Below are 18,800 nucleotides of genomic sequence, written 5' to 3'. Positions count from 1 at the left end.
TTCCAGAGGTACAGAACCCAACTTCAAGAAAATGTATAGAAAAGGATTTATTAGATTGGCTTAGGAGTCATCCTATAGTCCTGATTCATAAAGGGGTCCTCTGCTCCCTCAGCTGCAAGCAATGTTAGAGTATACAAGAAATAAAATGTTACTGAATGGAAAATTCCACGATGCAGCTTTCAGGAAGTCATAATCTCTGATGAGATGGGACTTTGTATGAAGCAGTGTTCAGAGGGTCACCCTCTGCTATGTAAGTAGCCTGTCGCCCACACATTTTATGTAAGTCCAATTAGCTAATTGATTTGCCAAGTTAGACTTTGGTAGCATTACAGTTTGGTCTGAGTTTGGTGCCTTGTGGTAAATAGACATTTGTTCATGTTTCTCTAGTAAAAGCTTTCGCAAAGGATGCTGTTGGGCCATAAGAGATGATCAGATTAGGAACAGATGACATGGTTAAGTATGGTGTGTGAGTCTAGGGTGTGAAAGCAAGGCAGTTATGAGTTGATGACTTGAGTCTTTGCATTTATCTTCAAAACATAAAAAAGGATAACACGAGAGAATCCTATCATCCGGAATCTCTTCTCACTACTCTCCTGCACCATTTAATCAGTTTCCATTCACAGACCTAAGCACGTATATGAAGAATTTCCATCTTGAGTAAATGTTCTACAGTATGTTCCTTCTAATTCAAAACATTTTTTATTGGTTATACTCCAAATTAGAAGTTTCCAGTGGAAGTTTCTAGGCAATGACAATAAAGAAAATGGGAAACATAAGGGGAAAGTCTAGGATCAGGTGAAATGGGAACTTATTTCCAAGACCTAAACTAAAGGTCATAATCCATTCAGCCTTTGATGGACACTGACTTGAATCTGTATCTTGTGACTATTTTGACAATTCTGCAGAAGACATGAACACAAATATCTCCACGGCATCCTGACTTCGTTTAATTTGGATCTATTTGCAGCAGCATATATTTGCTGAAAAATGGGGCATTTCAGTGAATTCAGAGTAATTACTTAGACTTTAAAACAAAGATGTGCTGTCATTTACCACAACATGGATGGACTTGGGGGATATAACAATAAAGGAAAGAAGCCAAGAAGGACAAACCACCATGATCTTACCATGAATGAGTAATTAAAAACTTAAAATAACAGGATCAAGACAGTAGAATGCTAATCATCGTTATCTGTAGGGAGAAGGTAGAGTGTACTGACCAAAAACTATCAAAGTTTACTTAGAAAAACTAAGGAGGTCAGGAGAGTATTCTATAGTACACTGAGTATATTTTATAATGTGTAATATTGAGACTGTTAAGACTTTTTATGTTATTAGTCACAAATAAATAATAAGTAGATATTAGTAATATCTACTTATAAATATTATAAATATTTATAAATAATAAGTAGATACTACCTTTTTGTGCATAGAAGCCATTTGAAGGTTCTTGTACCTTGGAATAACCAACTGTCCCTGTCCCTGAATATTTCCTCAGAAATATACACAGTGATACATAGGATATTTAAATTATATGGGAAGACATGTATAGGTTACATGCCAATTCTGTTTTATTTTACATAGGATCAGTATCATATATACATATTGATGTTCATGTAGAAGTCTGCAACATACCTTCCTTAGGTATTAAAGACACTATATTTTAAACATTTGCTCATTTGTTTATTAGTTTAAATTAGTTTTTCTACATATGTTTTTGAAACACCATGTTATACACAAAAATACGAAAATATGTAATTTGGCCAATGAAAAATTTATAGTAAAAAAAGTTAAATTAAAAAGTGAAGATTTAAGTTGGGGATTTAGCTCAGTGGTAGAGCGCTTGCCTAGCAAGCGCAAGGCCCTGAGTTCGGTCCCCAACTCCGAAAAAAAGAAAAAAAGAAAAAGAAAAAGAAAAAAAAGTGAAGATTTCTGAGAACTAATATGTTATGATTAATTTTAATTGTCAACTTGGTACAACTTAGAATTACCTGGGAAGAGAGTCTCCGTGAGACATTTTTGTTCTTGTTTGGGAATCTATCTGTTGGAATTTTCTTAATTAATTGATGTGGGATGACATAGCCCAGTATCGGTGGCTCCTTTCCCTAGGCTTAGGTTTCTGAACTGCGTATGAGTGGAGAAATTGAGCTGAGCAAAAGCAAGTAAGTGAGCATGAACTTTTCTGTCTGCTTTTGTAGATCTGATACAACCAGGTGCTTCACGGTCCTGTTGCTATGACTTCCCCATGATAATGGGCTATAATCTGGAAGTATAAGCTAAGACAATCCCTTCCTCCTTTAAGTTACTTTTTGCCAAGATATTTGAGCATGCCAAAGGAACAGAATGAGTATATACTGTATATTTAGCAAAGAATAAAAATAAAAGTACTAAAGGAAAACAAAGAACCTCATACATATGCTCAGGCCAATTGAAGAGAACAGAAATACACACACACACACACACACACACACACACACACACACACACACACACACTTTTTCCAACATGGACGTGTAGCTTGTTCAAACGAGACAAGTGGAATTTTAACACTTGGTGTTTGAGAAGGTCAGGACATACATAGGCTAACCAATAATTTTGGACTCAGTTCAAATCACAAGTAAAAATAAAGGAAGAAAGATTTAAATATAGGAGCTGAAACCTTCAAATTGTTAGAAGGAAAAAATGCAAGAACAGCACCGTAATATTGAGTCTGGCAATGATTTCTATGATATGACATATAAAGCACTGGCAATAAACGCATTGTAATCCCAGCTCTGGGTAGGCAGAGAAAGACAGATCTCTGTGCTCACTGGTAGCTGGCCTACCCTAATTTATTAGCTTCAGACCAATGAAAGACTGCCTCAAAAAACAAGGTGATAGCACTTGAGGAAGTTGATACATGCACATGAGTACGTGTGCTTACACATGAACATACTTGTGCAAGCATGCACACACAAACCCAGTAAACAATACCTTGTACCCCAATAACAGAATAATAATTGTATTAAAATGGTCAAAAGACTTGAACCTACATTTCTTCAAAGAAAATATACAAATGACCAATAAATGCCTCATTTCTAGTCATTCAGCCAAATCACCTCCAAGCCCCGAGGTGCGACTTTCCTCTATTAGGATAGGTATCACAAGTAAGAGAGCAGCCAGCATAGCAAGTGTTGGGTAGGAGACGGCAAGCGTTGGGTAGAGGTGACTAGGAGAAGCTGTTCCCTGTCTGAAGTTTGATGAGTATATAAAGTAAAATAATGGTGAGAAAAATTGATGCCGGTTCATTTTTAACACAGAATTTTTTGATCTAGTAATTTTCTTACTAGATATAGGTCCCAAAGAATTGAAATCAGGGATCTGAAAAGGGACATTTACACTTGTACTCACAGCAGCATTGTTAACAGATGCTAGAAAGTATGAATGAGTCCTGTTCCTAAAAATATCCACAAGTGAATAAAATGTGCCATAAATATGAAATGGAATATCATTCATCCGTAAGATGAATAAAAGTCTGATACATGGCACAGCAGAGACACATTGAAATCATGCTAAGCAAAACAAGCCAGGGACACAAAGAGAGATGTTTACCACATATTTTGGGTACATTGGCGACATGTAGAAAAGACCCCAGGAGCTGGTAGAGGGAGCAATGGGGAGTTGGTATTTCATGGGTACAAGTTCTGTGAGGGAGGTGAAGATGCTCTGGACATGTACGGAGTCATGACTGTGAAGAACTGTGAGGTAACTAATGGGAGAGCTTGCACACTCAACAATGACCACACTGCTAATACCGGCCTTGCTTTGCCACCATAAAATTGCAATTACTTTGTATCTTATCATCTAGGGGAAGAGTTTTTTCTTTAATTTATTTTGTGTGGAGGTCAGATTTTTTGGGGGAGTCTGGCCCCCAACATTTAAAAAAATACAAGAGAAAAGAGAAATGGAATGTGAGAGGAACGTTATGTGGGAGTGGGCTGTTATCCCCGACTTCTGAAGGGAAGTTTGTTACTTATAAATGAACAACGAAGTGCTCTTTAGTTGGGGAATTCATTCTTTTAATACAGTTAGCTGAGTACAAGGTGTTCACGGGGTGCTTTCCCTACCCACCTTTGAAATTTGTTTACAGAGATCACCAGGGGCCCCACACTCTTATTTTATTAGTCAGAGTTCTTCATTAACTTTGGAAATTGTTTGTTCAATAGAGACTTATCTCATTTGCTGATGGCTTCAGAGTCCTCTGGATTATGGCAGAGATTTGATGGTATAATCATCTCCCATGAGAATTATCCAAACAGCTGTGAAGGCAAGACCGAGCTACAGGGGCCTTGCAGTGCCTCGTAATAGCAGCAAGGACCAAGGCCGAACAAAATGAATCTTTTCTGTTTCTCATTGGTGAGTACCTCTAAGGGCCCCGGTTTTATTCTCTTTCGATGGCATGGTGCCAAATAAAGCCAATAAAATTAAGTATAGCCTAAACTTGAGTGTCCTGAGTTCGCATCACAAAGGGTAGACATGACGTGTTCATCCAAGCCCCTGGCTGACTTTGTTGAGATCAGCGTTGTGAAAATACATAGATAAAAGGCAATGGGAACAATTTACGTGTGCTAGCACTGACCTACTTTGGAATAATTATTGCTTGTTTCACATACTAACGATATCTTTCTAAAGTGTAATCTGTGAGCATTACTTTTGAGGAACTGTTTTTCTTTTCTATTTGTTATGATTATGAGGAAAAAAATCATGAAAATGTATAGCATTTTGTATCCTTGCTTTGCTTTGTGACCACAGGAGTTAATGGTTCTTGTTATTGTTGTTGTTTGTTTTTATTGGGTTTTCCTCTGGTTCCTCTCTGTTTCTTCATTATTGTCTGAGGAATAAATTGCATTCAGTATTGTCCTGGTTAAGCTTACACCGTGGCAGTGGCCTCAGTTAGATTGCATGGTTATTGCAAGGTCCAACAGACTTGGAGAGGCGTTCAGTGAGGTGTGAGCATCTTTGTTTCTCAAATTCTATTGTACACTGTTGCTTTTTTAACCTGTAATGGACCAGTGAAATTTCTCCAGTAGTCACACATCTGAAAGAATCTTATAGGTCTATCTTGACCTACCAATGCTTTAAAAATGTTTCAATAATTTTATTCATATTTCTGTGCTTAAGGCAGGGCATCATACGTCCTCCTCGGGATTTCGAGACGTTGATGAGGGAGGGAGCTCTCTCACTTGGGAGAATGAAATGCTCTAGTCTGATGTTTGTTTTCCTTCCAAATTGCAAGTGAGATTAACACAATTGCGGGAGAGGGTGCTGACATGAATTGCGGTTACCTAAACAGGAGGTGTTTTGAGGCAAGCTAAGGGATTTCATCTCAGAACATCTTGAAAAACAAAATCTGATTGTGAGTTGCAGGAGGCTGACTCATCAAGTTTAAGTTGCCTGCACTGGTAAAAATTAACCGCTAGCTCTCAAGTTTTGCCACGTGTCATGTAAACCTGACTGGAGAAAATCTCGTTTCAAGTGATTTGAATGGCATTGCTCATTCTTCTCTAGTGAAAGTGTTATATATGCTTTATATAAATATACTTCCCTGGGAATTAGGCGGTATGAGCCATGAATGACTTTGAGCAGGAATGTAATCGCTATGCTAATGTCTCTATGTCACGGTTTGCTGCAGTGTGGCTCATGTTCATAATCTTGACTCTAAAGACAGCTGCATCGAATGAAATGATTGCCTTTCTTTGTTGTGTAAGGAAAAGTGGAGTGGCAGGAACAAAACAAATTGCATCAAAGTTCTGGTTTATGGACCCAGCATCGTGGAATTTTTTTGTTGTTTAATTTTTCCAGTTGTCTTTAAGATGTTTTGTGCTCGAACAGCAAGCAGACCGGATGATCATGAACACAAAACCATTCTTCCAGCATCCCAACGTGTTGGGATGCCATGAAAGTTACTTGCTTTACTAAGAGAGGGTGCAAAGATATTTGAAAAAAAAATCAGAACCATTCAAGAAAAATATTTACTGAACGTATGCTTAATTTGTGTGTAGTGACAACCGACTGAGCTGTTGTACACTGTGGCCTAACAGCTTTCACCGGGAATTTACGCATAATCCAAAGCATATTTGATCTGTCCTTGCAGAATGTGAACATATGGGAGACTGCATTTAGGAGAACGGAATAAAATCCATTGATGTGGTGAAGGAAAAAAAAACTCACACAATTAAAATAAAGAGAGAGGTTCTCTATAAATATACCATCTGGAAAGTGGATGGTTTTAAATTTTAAACATATATAGGGCCCACCATGGAGAAAAGAGTGAAAGGGTTAACTAGTCTCCTATTCGAACGCGCTGAGAACTACAGGTCTCTAGTAAATGAGGTTTTAACGTGAAATACCAAGGTTTCCTCTCAAAGAATTAACCATCACGAACATTGAAGGTGATGGCCGTTAATTTGGATCTGTAGTCTTGAAATGGAATTTATCTTTTTGTATCAGGAGACAGGCATACCCCTTTAAATATGCTACTGTGAGCTGCAATTTTTCCCCCGTATTGTGATTAGGCTCTGAAGAGACTCATTCGAAGCAAGGTCATCTTGTTGGGTTCGTCGTACAGTTATTGGGCTTGGTATGTCTTTGCAGTGCGTGTGGTTCAAATCAATTATCCCCAATGAAGATCTACGTGAGCTGCAAGGCCACCTGTCTCTACTTGAGCTCTTGTCTACCTCATCACTTTATGCCTTTCCCTTCCTTTTTTTTTTTAACATACCAAGACAACACGAATGCTGGGAAGACAACTGGCTGACAGAATACCTGGTCCTTGTGACTCTTAAAAATTGGTTTCTTTTCATAAACATAGGATCATACTGACAAACACAAAATTAACTGATTTCTTTTCCTTTTTTTTTTTTTTTTTTTTTTTTTTTTTTTTTTTGGTTTTTTTTTTTTGGTTTTTGGAGAAAGGCTTGCTCTATGTAGCTCTGGCTGATCTGGAATTCACTCTTGCAGACCAGGCTGGTCTCGAACTCAGAGACCTGCCTGCCTTTGCTGTACTGAGATTAAAGGTATGCACCACCATCACCTGGCCACTGAACCAACATTTTACTGAAATAGAGCTTAATTTTACATCATTTTAAAGGACGTTGAATACATCACAGTGCAGTGTCCTTTCCCAGATAAAACTAAATTATTTTCATTTATCTAATTGTTTCTCATGGCCTTTAGTGATGTTTGGGAATAATTTTTTCATAAAACTTGGCACATCTATTATTGACAAGGTCACATAGCTTCAAATAAACAACTTTTTCAGAGTCTCCACAAAAAACCTTCTGAGAAAACTGGGTGATGGTGCTAAATATTTTGACTGACACTATTAATATTTTTGGCTTAACTTATTCATAGGAGCATTGATTTTCACATGCTAATATTGTAAATAAATAGTTTTCCTGAATTAAATGTTTTTTCTGGCAGTCTGATTGACTCAGATATTTTTCCAGCAATTTAAAAAAAATTTCCTCATTATCAATGATACAATTCTCAATTTCTTTTTCTGTGCTATAGTAGATAAAAAAATCTGATATTTCCTACTTGTTATGATTTTTGTAATGGATATGTTAAAATTCTGAAATATCTTTGAAGATGTATTGAGATAAATATTGTTTTCAATATTTTAATGTACACTTAAGTGTTTAAGCTTCATTGAATTGTAAATGAAACATTAGCTATTATGATACATATATGCATACACACACATATATATATATATATACATATGTATACACACATGCACACACACATATATATATACACATATGTATACACACACACACACACACACACACACACGCACACTTTTACTTAATCCTGGTGACATTTCATACAGGCATGTCTAACCTGTGTTGTGGGATGCATACACATTAGTGAAAATATGAATGTGTCCAAACATCAAAATTGTAAACTTAATATAAAAATGTTTGGAGGCTTTTATGTGTATGTGTTTTAGTTTCCTAACTCAATTGCATAAGTCTCCAGCAAGAACTTTGTAGATAACAATTTCTGTCACAATGTCAAAAGGTTGCACGAGCCTGACAGAATCTTTAAAACTGCGTTAAATAAAATTGATCTCGTTTCCTGCATTGACAAGTACACTGCATCCTTTTCTTCCTCTGAAACCCCTCTTGGTCCTATAGTTTGGTCTCCGTATACTTTCTGCAGATCAGCCTGCTTGCTCCCGGGCTCCTGTATTTCTCCTATAAAAGTCGTCAGCATTTTCTAATTCTCTCACATAAGAGTTCTAGGTTTCACCCAATTTTGGATTACTTAATATAGTTTTCTGTGATTATATTTGACTTCAAGACTATTTGGTCTATGCTTCTATTTGTTTCGCTTGTTTGTTTGTTTGGTTTGTTTGTTTGGTTGGTTTGTTTGTTTCCCACTGGTTAGCTTTCTCTTAGCTTTGTTTGTTTGTTTCCCACTGGTTAGCTTTCTCTTAGCTTTTCTAGAACATGTCTTAAATGTCCATAGATCAGTACGAAGTTTCTTTTATACCTAAAAATGCCTTTGTACTTCTCTCTCAGATTAATATGAAAATGGCTGATAAATTCTGTGTTAAAGATGGCGTGTCTGTATATGGTGCATATACCCCTGTGTATTTCATGAGGAAAGTGTCGGGTTTTGGGGTGTCCTGATTTATATCCCGTTGCTTCTGACATCCTAACAGGTGTGGTCACTGGAGGTTTTGCTTAGAATGTGTTTCTTGGTAGTAGCAGATGACAATTAGGGATGGAGATGGGGGATAAAAATGGAGTGCTGTTAGGGTCTGCAGGGTCAAAGAATGCAGGGTATGCCAGGGGTCTTTGCTCAGTCACCTGAGAATGGGGGTAGGAAGGAAGGAGAGGCCACAGATGGTAATCTGATACAGAGGTGAGAATGAGATTGGGGAGTGGGTTTGGAGGCTATCAGGGAAAGTGAAGATCTGAAGATTTCCTAACTTCATCCCTGACCTAGCTGCTTCTCTGTCTGGCATGCCCAATATGATTATATTTAATGGCTCCTCTCTCACTTCTGTATGATGTGGTTCATCATAAAGCATTTATTTGTCAGTCAGACATCACATTTTCACTTAGCTCTCTGAAGCTCATAAGCATTCCTTCTGAAACTGTCCCTCCATGTGTTGTGTGATTTTAGTTGCATCTGGGAAGAAGTGAGTTAGATTTCGGACAGTGAGTTCAGCCAGCTCTCTTTCACAGCTTTGGGTCTCTTTCTGTGCCTTGGCTAATTTTATGCAGCAGGCCCCTGACTCATTCTCTCTTCCAGGTTTCTTCACCTATATCTGTCTACCTATGATGCATAAATATCAAGTCTCTCTGAGATTCCAATTTAGAATCAGGGTTCTTACACACAGTAATATGGTGTGTGACCGACCCAGGAAATGAATCATTGCTAGCTTGTCACATGTTCCATTTTTCCGGGCCCCTGCTGTATAATAACAAGAGCTTCTGTAACTATTGGGAGAAGTTATTCTTCATATCTGTTCATAGCAATGTGAGCTGCTGTACCACTTGGATTATTCCATAGGAGGACGTGCTTGTATGTTTCTGCACAAGGTTTAATGACCATGTCATCAACATGCTCTAGTTCTGGATGGAAGCCTGAATAGCCCATGGCTTTAGCTTTACTGTGTGTTTCTACTAACAATGCCCTTCTCTTCTCCCTTTAATATACGTTAATATACATTTGAACATCTATTCCTTCCTTAGGTCTTTATAAATTTTCTAACAATTTACTGTATGTTATTCAGAAGCATGATACTAAGTACACTAGCTATAAGTTCTAAAGGTAGGTAATACACTCAACCTTATAATAAACAGGTAATAAAATACTCTTTGAGACAGTGTCTCGCTATGTAGGGCGGCCTGCCCTAGAACCTGATTGATATGCCTGAGTCTGGGTTTTGGGATTAACAAAAGGCTTGTGTCAGTATGCCTAGCAAAATACATTTTAAAGAATTATTTTCAGTGCATATATATATATATATATATATATATATATATATATATATATATATATATGAAGTTTACCATACTGAAGAAATAGGTTATGTTTTTACCTCTCTCCTTTAAGATTGCTTATAAATTACGTTAGAAGTAAACTAGTTCTCTTTAAAAAACAACCAACCAACACACAAAAGAACAGGGTTGAAAACTCAGTGGACTCTTTAGTTACATTTGTTTCCTTGGCAGAGTGGCTGATGGTTTGAAATCCAAACTCATAAATTTTAAAGTCTCCTAGTATTTAGAGCATCAAAGCTCTGCCTATTGCCCTTGGTTCCTCTACCATTCACGGAAGGGCTCTCCCATACACTGCTGTCTGTGGCTTTACTCCTCATAGTTCCTGAAACTAATGCTCTCAGGTTGAAAAGCCTGGATTCAGAAGACTGTTGACTCTCTAATCAAGTGGCAGTAGATAAAGAAGGGAAGTTATTAAAGTTCTGGGGCAACACCATTTATGATCTGGCCCAAGAACTTTTGCTTAGTACTTAGACATTGAGGTCCTCACCATGCTCCTCCTTTTGTGAATACCTCAAAATTCTCCACATATACTCTAAATTTCAAGTTATGATAGTTTAGACTATCTTCTTTTTTCTGTTGGTTTTGGAAGTTATGGTAGACTCTTAATCCTCATGAATAGCATAATTTAGATGGACTTGTGTAATCTGCATAGAAAAATTAAGTATTTTTTAAAGAAAAAGAATTTCCATTCTCTAATTTTAACTCTCTGTACTGCAGGAAGGCTCCACAGAGAGCATATATGAGCCAATCCCACAGCAAGCTAAACAAGAAGGCACCTGTAGCAGAAGTGAGGATACAGGACAAGCATTTAACAAGCTCGGTGTGGTAAGAGAAGCGACTGCATGAATGGGTTTCCTTCCCATTTTATATTTAAACTAGTGAGTCAATGGCAGCCTCAAGTCAGTAATCAGCTACTGTTTTTCTGATTATTCTCTTGATTATTGTAGCTTTTGTGAATGGTGGCTTAATATGAATAGTCGAAGTATATACTAGATAGCCACATAGGTGAACTCAATCCACCAAGCAACATTAACACACATGTGTTCTTGAGTTAATTAAAGAGGTGAAAGGTAAGATTGGTTTCCAAAGGCAGTACACCAGTGTTCAAGAGAGCATTTTAAAGTACACGTGTCTGAGTCAGTAGTTGCTGGTACACCAGGCCTGAGTAGGGCAAAGGGACACCAAGATTGTGCTTTGTCAATGTCCAAGGCTTAAATGGTTCACCATAATTATTCACAACTGAATATGAGTTAAAAACAAGCTGTAATATCCAATGCCTAACTACTGGTTACCTCAAATGCCAGTTCCAGCACACCGCGGTCCACTTCCTAATCCTATAAGCCTACCACTTGATCAAAGTGTTTAGGCTAAAGTTGTGCATGCTCTCTCCTACACAATTTGTTACCAGAATGGAAATGCCAATCATTTCTGTGAAGTATATCTAAAATTATTAGAGTTGTAGAGCTCTGTGGTTCTGAAAAAGCAGGCATCTACATAGCAATGATGAATATTTTTATTCAATTGCACTATATTTTAAACAATTTTGTGATAATAACTGGTTTTAATTCAATTGGACAAATTAACAATAATATGTCAACAATATGTTCTGTAAGTAAGTTTTTAATATATCCCCCTGCTTTTTAAATTACATTTTCCCTAGTAAAACAAACAAGCAAAACCCTGCTACAGTTAATTAATTTTTTCCTTTCAGTGAAGTGATGACTGAGGCAATGTGTCTATATACAATCACCTTTTAAAATTCACATTTTTAAATTTAGAGATGTTTAGAAATCTTGAGAAATGATAAATGACTTGTACTATTAACAAAGGGTGAACTTACTCTCAAACATGGACAATCGTTGGTCTAAGTAAAGGGTGAGCAAAAAACAGTCTTGAGCTCTACACCTCCCTTTACACCTACCATCCTGTGACATTAAAAACTGTTATTTTTGTAGCTTATATAAGTCTCTGTTTCCCAATATAGATAAACTAGGAACAAGTTTTAGTGAACAAATTCTATGACTAGTTTCTGAGAAGTAGAATTCAAAGAGAAGTTCCTACTGCAGCGAAAACTCTATTCTCACTCTCACTATGGACATGAACAAGAGGAGGCAAGGATATGTGTTCCACATTAATATGAGAGAATATTTACATGGAAACCCTGACTTGACACTACAAAAGCATTGCAAGCATTTTCATTATATAATTAAAGAAAAATAGAATAGACTGAAGAGCCTCAAAATATATCTTTAAATGTGTCAGTTGGATAATTGGGAATAACGATAAGTTCATGACTTACCTGTCAATTTAAATTCTTTCAAATATCACTGATCTTGCAAAATCAAGGGGTAGTAAAAACATATTCAAATTGGCACACTTCTCTTCATGTATATCTTGGTATTTAATTAAAAATACAGGTCTTGAATAGGTGAGAAGATTATAGGGCCCCACTACTAACAGAGGACCCATGTGTCAGTTAATAGTCCTTGTGGGAAAGAGTATTAGTTTTAGTCAGGGGTATGGCCCCCCACAGGTTTCTTATAATCCAGTGGATGTGCTTACATATGCACAGAAGTAACACTGATAAAGTTGGAAAGGAGACATAGACTAGACCCAAAGGAGATGGGTAGAGTAGAGGGATAGGGTGATCAAAATATATTTGTGTGTGTGTGTGTGTGTGTGTGTGTGTGTGTGTGTAAACATTTTTATAGAACTGTATTTACGGGGCTAAAGGGAGCTTAGTTGATAAAGATGAGTTCATTGTTCAAAATCCATGTTAAAAAAAAGCTGATTGATGGTTTGTACTTACAACCTAGTGCTAGCAAGGCAGAGACAGTGGATTGCTAGGACTGTTGCCCAACCAGCCTAGCCTATGTGGTGCATTCCAGGGCAGGGAGAGAACCCTGTGTCAATAAGAGGTAGACAGAAGCTGGGGAGGTGACTCAGTTGATGGGATAAGTTGCTTGCAATGAAAGCATGAGGGTCTGTTTCAGATCCTTAGGATTCATGTAAAAGCTGAGCATTGTTGCTCACACATTTAACCCACGCTGGATGAGCAGGTACGGGCAGATTCCAGAGGCTAGGCAGTATTTACAGTTGGAAACAGTGAGCTAAACAGTGGGTGACATAGGTCGGTAGTGATACAGGAAGCCAACTCTGACAGCTTATACACATAATTTGAAAAATAAAGTGGACAGGGATCAAGAAAGAAGGCCTGGGGTGAACTCTGACCTGCAAGGCGTACATACTCACATACATGTATACGTCTATACACACTACATGAACACTCAGGAATAGTCATATATTCAAACATACACACACATGCATAAATATCTGTGCACATGAAACGGAAAGGCCAAGCCAACTGTCCCATCATTTAATTGTTGAGTGATAACCAGTCCTTATAATATTGGTATTGGCAAATATCGCATTCCAAATGAAACTAACTTCATATCTTGGATAAAATAAAGACAGTGTCTAAATAATGGAAGTAAAAATCTACAGATTTTTTTATTTGTTTGCCTAGTTAGTGGTTTAAAGATTTCTTAGTTTTCTCTCTGAACTCTGAATAACGGATTTTTTTTCCTCCTACAATTTTTCATAGTTTTTTAAAGAAGTAATTCAAGGGGGGAACACATGGTCTGGAATGCTTCAAGTATGCAGTATCAGAATCAACGAAACTGTTGGTTTTCTAGACATGCAGTGAGAAGCCCTCTGATGTAAACTGAGTCAGAGTTGAAGTTTCCTAGCCTTAGCCCAAGGGTATCTGAAAGCTTTCCAGAGAGAATAGGTGCTGCCCCGTCCCTGGCACCAAGTACGTTTTAGGACCCTGAACGATATTTTATTCCCACATCCTTACTTAAACTTTTACTATTTTGGTGACACTCTTCTGAACGTGATGCCACATTCCTTAGGTAGACACTAGACTGTCCTGGGTTGCACAGGAGCTAGGACAGGGAAAACTGCATAATTAAAGATAGCAGAGTTGCCAAATGGAAAGATGTTTACTTGAGGCTTCAAGTGAAGGCCATCTTTAGTACCTGGCTTCTATCTTGACTTCAGTTACAGAAGGAATTAGTGATGGAGAGTTGGTCTAGAGTAGACTCAGTTTAAAATATGAGATTTTTATCAAAAAATTTAATCGTAATATTTAATAATATCTAGTGAGTTAATCTTAGCCTACACACACCCATGAGTTTTGGGAAAATGCTGCTAAAAGCAGGTGAAAGATTTCATAGTGTTCCAAACTAGGCAGTTCAATCAGTACGATCGAAAGTACGTTAATATTGTGGCTTAAGCGCTCACTACTTTGTTGTCGTATTAATTTAGGTGCAGACTATAAATGTTTGAACCTGTACCTATTTTAATGCCCCCTTATGATGTCCAAAAGTAATAAATGTCTTGATTGAGGAAAAGAGTGAGAATATAAAATATTTGTCTTTCTGCCAAATTGGGGTTAACTGGATCAAGCCTGAATTATTTGGTGTGCACTTGATATTCATTAAAGGAAGAAAATAATTTTCAATTTTCTAATTCATTTTGTATCTCATAAATTAAATTGATAAGAAGTTTGAGCTTTTAAAAAAATGAACTGAAATATAGGACAGAGACTGTCCTTTTTATTTCTATCTTATACATCATAGGCATTCAATGAATAGTTGTAAGCAATATGAATGGATTAATGAAGGCTCATGATTCCAGCAAGATAAAATATTAACAGTAATGGAGAGCCAGGGATGTGGTGTTTATAAGTGTGAGCTCTGAGTGGAGCAGATGTGAGCTCTCCTTTCAGCACTGCTGCTGGAAGGCTGTGTGGCTGTGGAAGGTGCATGGCCTCCTTTAGCCTGTGCATTAACCTGGGCAAGTTGACTGCAGAAGTCCAAGTTTACTTGCCCAGGTTGCAGGAAGGGTTTAACACATGAGATAGACTTCAGACGAGCTGCTGGCTCAGACTCCAGAACAAAACCTCTGGTGTCTAGATGGAGGGATCATAGGTTGGTATTGCCCACAGTTATGAACTGCTTTTTAAAAAGTAATTTAAAAATGTAACTTCCTCCCTCCTGCTTGTTCTTCCAAACCCTTCCATACCCATGCCAGGTCCCTTCATATTCATGACACATGTGAGTATGAATAAATACATAATATGACCTTTGACATCATCTAGTGTTTCTTGGCTGTATATGTTTCTTAGAACTTGCCGCTCGGTATTGGATAACAAATTACAGAGCTCATCTCTGCTGACAACGCTAGTTTCTCCTCTCTCAGAGGCAACCGATAGTGTGTAGCCCTTCATCAGGGGTATGCTTTTTACTTTTTAAAAATTTGCTGAAGAACAAAAATGGAAAAGGCAGAATGCAACAAAGCCTAACTGAGCTCACCACCCCTGCATTAAAGCCGAATTATATCGCCACAGGTACCAAATGAATACTAGAAAAATGGTGACTTTAAATGCAGATGACTAGCCTGTGTGAAATATATAGCACATTCCAAAGAATATATAAAAACAAGTATAATATATCTTGGTAGTGAGAATCGTTTGTTGATAGTGTTTGAGGCAAGATAAGTGAAATATTGCTCATTTCTGGTTTTATTTATTTATTTATTTATTTATTTATTTATTTATTTATTTATTTATTTTACTTTCTAAGGCACAACACTGGTACTTAGATGACTTCATATTTGACCCCTGCACTTCCCATCAAGGTCATCGTACCCCTTCCAAAACAAAAATTCAAGATTACCCTTCAAGCCCTTCTGAAAACAAAAGAGAGAGAGCTTCTTCCAGCTGTATTACCTACCCATAATTCTTCATTCCACTTTAATTAAAAGACCATATTGATGACACCCTCTGAGTCCTGAGATCTTTGACATCTTATTTCCCCCAAAACCATTACTTTAGGATGCACTTTAGGATTGATGATCCATGTGCTTATCAATTCACGACAATCTACTTCATAAATGAATTCAGAGTACATTCATTCCAAAGATACTACCAAATGAGACTTACAAAGTATACCTCAGAGTACTCGAAAAGCTGCAACTCCGGTTTAGTATCTGACTTTACAGCTGTAGCCTATCAGTTCCTAAACATGGCTAAAAGATGTGCCTTGGGTTGGGGATTTAGCTCAGTGGTTGAGTGCTTGCCTAGCAAGCGCAAGGCCCTGGGTTCGGTCCCCAGCTCCGAAAAAAAGAAAACAAGAAAAAAAAAAAAAAAGATGTGCCACTGCTTTCATATGTGATTGTCTCAGTTAGGGTTTTACTGCTGCGAACAGGCACCATGATCAATGCAAGTCTGATAAGGGACAACATTTAATTGGGACCAGTTTAGAGATTCAGAGGTTCAGTCCATTATCATCAAGGTGGGAGCACAGCAGCACCTAGGCAGGCATAGTGTAGGAGGAGCTGAGAGGTCTACATCTTCATCTGAAGGCTGCTAAGAGAAGACTGACTTACAGACAACTAGGGTGAGGGTCTTAAGCCCACGCCCACAGTGACACACCTACTCCAACAAGGCCACACCTCCTAATTGGGCCACTCCCTGGGCCAAGCATATACAAACCATCACACTGATCTCCCAAGTTTTAACTGAATGTATACATTCAAAATCATTTCTAGTCTATTCTCCCTACCCATGAACCTCTGGAATATGATTTTTAGCCTTTGGTCTCTGCATAGAGGAAGGCATGGGAGAGACATGCGAGGATGTCTGTCTTGTAGTAGGTGGGTCTCCTCTGTATCTTGAGAAAATTACCAGCAATATTTCTACTTCAGGGTCCCAGTTCCAAGCAAACATTTAACACAGGGGCATAAGGAAAGTCCTCTGCAATATTGGTGGCTTTGCAAAGCGTCCATAAGGAGGCTTTTCATGAGTTAATATAGAATAGAATGTCAAAAACCAAGGATTTAGTAATTGCTGCAACAGAGAATAAATCACAAAGCAGTTACCACACAAGAAGTTTTCCACACTCCTGGCAGGTAGAATTCAAGCGGAAGTTGAGGCTTAGTGACTTTCCTAAAATGCCAGTGTCAAGACCAGAGTTCAGCTCCCCAAGTACAACTCTTTCCTTGGCCTTTGTGACAGGCATGTATATGAATGGTGTGTGCACATACACACACTGCACAAGAGAGAGAAGAGAGAGATGGCGGGTAATATAGGGGTCAGTGGAAGAGTGTGTTTAGGGGAGGTGAGATGCAAGGAGGATGAGTTTATGATAAGAGAAAGGATTCAACAATATAATATATATGCTAAATGAGTCTGTTATCTGGAGGACGACAGCAGAAAAAAAAATCTTGAGCTGGCAATGAAGTTAATAGAGTTGAGTTTTATTCCGGCTCCCCGGCTGGGAACTGTGTGTCCTTGGGAATGTTATTGAATTACTCTGACCCTAAGTTTGTGAGCACTGTGGATAGGAAGATTTGCTTCTTAGTTTGTGGGGAGGATTAAATGTTATTGCACACGTTAACCACCTGGCACCCTGCATGCTAATGGCCATTTCCCTTTCTCTGCAACCCCTCACACCAGGACAGAGCAATCTTTTTAATTTAATATCCTTGACTAAATGGCTTTAAGTCAAACTATCACTATCGCTTAGATATCGTTTTTTAAAAACTGCTCAAAATAATTTGTGATCAGCATTCTTTACCTAAAAGCATTGATTTTTCCTAGGTTGGACAAGAAGAAGCAATAGGATTTATTGTTGATGTGCATTAGAAAACACAAGGTCTGGCTCTCTACAAATTGCCTCAACTACCAGGTATATAGTGCAATGTTTGACAATTTAGTCTGAGATGCCTACCACAGGGGACAACTATAAACAAGAAAGCTCATCGTGGGTGCATTTGCTCAACTGCACATTCATAATTCAGAGATTTCTCTTTCCTTATACTTTTAAAATGCAAGTTTAATTTTGTAACTACTCATTCATCGACATTCTGTGCTCATAAAAAACACAGGAGAAATCAATTAAATTGTTCCCAGCTACCAGATGTTAAGGAGAGAGTAATATAGCAGAGTCAAGCACAGTTTTTTTTTTCAAGCACAGTTTTAAAGACAAACAATATGATGCGTGTCTAACAGTTGCTTAGAGCTCAGCAGTAATGAGGCCAAGGTCAGGAGTTCAATCTCCTATGGTCAGTTAGCTTTGCTTCACTCTGGAGCCACCAGCAGTATCTGTGCCACACATCCTGAACACACATGGCATCAGTGGTTAAGGTGTGTTGGAGAGAAGGTAGCAGCAAGATTTTATAGACCACCGGAAGGGCAGTTTAAGGGTAATTCTGCCTTCTGCTTGCTTTCTTCTACCTAGAGAGGTTTTCTGTCATCACTATCAGTCTTAAGGCTGATAGTGGGCTGAGGTGCAGCCCATTGCTTTGAGCTTTCAAGGATGCATTGGGTAGCAACTGAAGTGCTAAGAAAGGAAAGTGCTGAGAAAGAGAGGAACAACTTTTCCTCAATGATTCCCTAGCCATGTGAAGAGAGGATGTATGGAAACCTTCCAGCTCTATCTTACAGCATAGTCTCTCAAGATGTGAACACCTGCAAACTCCTGCTTTCAGTGCCACGGACGAATGTGTTCTCCTCTGCCACACCTTCCCTACCAGGATAGAGAGATTGTTCTAAAAATACAGACAGATTCAACCTCTCCTCCCTCAAGCCCTTTCTGTCAGATGTTTTATCTACTGTGATGCAAAAGTATTAATAGATCCTACCTTTGCTGAACTGAACGGGTACCTTCTCCA

At 38.1% G+C, this 18,800-nt stretch overlaps 1 long non-coding RNA gene across 2 annotated transcripts in view; it reads left to right on the top strand.

Moving 5' to 3' along the window:
• The window catches only part of LOC120095592 (uncharacterized), a 186,055-nt gene extending 170,142 nt beyond the window's left edge, over window positions 1-15,913 (top strand). For both annotated transcript variants that reach the window (XR_005491128.2, XR_005491127.2), the window contains exons 6-8: window positions 4,206-4,395; window positions 10,779-10,886; window positions 15,710-15,913. This is a non-coding gene — a long non-coding RNA (uncharacterized LOC120095592). The remainder of the gene's footprint in view (window positions 1-4,205; window positions 4,396-10,778; window positions 10,887-15,709) is intronic.
• Window positions 15,914-18,800: the final 2,887 nt, after the last annotated feature.

Source organism: Rattus norvegicus, chromosome 11 (assembly GCF_036323735.1).
Source record: "Rattus norvegicus strain BN/NHsdMcwi chromosome 11, GRCr8, whole genome shotgun sequence".
NCBI lineage: Eukaryota > Metazoa > Chordata > Mammalia > Rodentia > Muridae > Rattus > Rattus norvegicus.
This window is presented reverse-complemented; position numbering and strand designations above follow the sequence as displayed.